Raw genomic sequence first — 1,879 nt, 5'->3', positions numbered from 1 at the left:
CTTAACATATCCATCACCACATCCATGATCCATGGATATAAGACCATCACCAACTGCCATTGTAGGAGACTGTACTATATATGTAACTGGTGAAGAGTGACCTTGACTCAACTCCATAGTAAGATTATCAACCCATGACTGTGACTCCTCAAGGGCCAACTGAATTCTCTCCAATGAGTCCAAAGTCACCTCAAGCTTGTGAGTGATCTCGTCAACCTCCTCTTCCTTCCCCTTCAATGCATCATAATAGATACTGTCAAGCATAAGGAGATGATCTCTATTTGATAATATCTATAAGTAATGGTTATGCATTACCCCAACGACATCTCTGAGTGACTGAAACTCTGCAAGGGTAATCCCACCATCCAAGTGCTCATATAAACCAGGAGTCCAACAACAATGTGCCACCAATTGCGGCACAATATTGAAGTGTTCTAAGGCTGAAGTTATCATACTTTCATTCACCTTCAGTTGCACTACTAAATGGTGAGAACCCTAGAACTTCTCACTTCCATTCAAATTTCTTGGTTTGAAATCTACACTCTGGTAAGAGGTGGAGTCGTCATCGCTCACTGAGTGGTAAGCATCATCATGTGTGCTATCTACTTTGCACACATCCTCAATAAGTCTATTGTTGTCATGTACCTCTTGGGATGGCTCGAATAACATGTTAGAGACTGTTGAACTACCAATATCAATGCTCACATCCCCTATCCATATATGTGTGTGCACATCGGTCAAACATTCCTCGAAACTATCACCATTAGACAAATTTTTTGATTTGTTTTCCATGGTCTGATTGGAAAAATCAAACTTGTTGTGGTTTGAATCCACAACACCTATGGCCTCAACATCACCTGTAACTTGAGTGTATGCATTAGGTGCCTCCACACAACCATCAATCTCACCTGAGATGGCTGCTAACTCACGATTAGGTAATGAAATATGACTGTTGTTACAAAAATAAAAATTGTTATCATGACTGATAACGACTTCTAAAGTGCTATCAGTGCAACATTCTCTTCAAATCTGACCCTCACTTCCTGCACATGTGCCTCCTCACTCTTGGAGTCATCATGAAGTGTCTTGTGCCCAACATCTTCCTCCATGTAAGTCTGATTTTTGCTTGCCATAGGTTCAGTTGTATGTTGGTCACGGGTTGCTAGAAATTCATTGCAAAGGTTTCTAGATACTTCCCCTGTAAAGTCCTCTTGTTTCTCCTTCCCCTTAAAAATATGTCATATACCGAGAAATTCTATCAAGTTTTGTAGGGTGTGATATCAATTCATCCAGCTTCTTCTGGTTTTGTTTTAACTTTTCCAATGAGGAATACACTTGCTTCATATTTTGGTCCCACTAATTCTGGGTACCCGAAGTAACCATGATTAACTAGTTGAATCAATCTACCCAACAGGTTGGCAGGAAACCGCTCTGATACCATTATAGTATCTCTTGCCAAATTTGATTGAAAATTTCTGATGTAAATGCTCAAGGAATATTTTCAAACACTTGCAATGAAACTTTTGTACTTGTTGATTGTGGTTTCTTTTTGATAGTCTGATTTAAGAGATGATAATATGCATTAATTGAACTCAAAATGACATATATCAAAGTCTAAAAATAAATGAGAATGCAATGTAACACCTACCACTAACCTTTCAATGATGATGTGTGATTGAAATTGTATGAAATATGCATCTACAGTTGTTAGACATTTCTACAAACATTTGGTATGCATTCTAAGAGACCAAAATGCACTTACAACAAATTGTCATTAACACAAACACTTGTCATACATACATGTAATTCCCACATGCTAATGAGTGGTACTAACAACAATAAATGTATCCTCCAACAATCATAAATTTTGCCCAAATTT

The sequence above is a fragment of the Cryptomeria japonica genome, chromosome 10 (assembly GCF_030272615.1).
Source record: "Cryptomeria japonica chromosome 10, Sugi_1.0, whole genome shotgun sequence".
NCBI classification, from domain to species: Eukaryota; Viridiplantae; Streptophyta; class Pinopsida; order Cupressales; family Cupressaceae; genus Cryptomeria; species Cryptomeria japonica.
Note: the sequence above shows the minus strand (reverse complement) of the source record.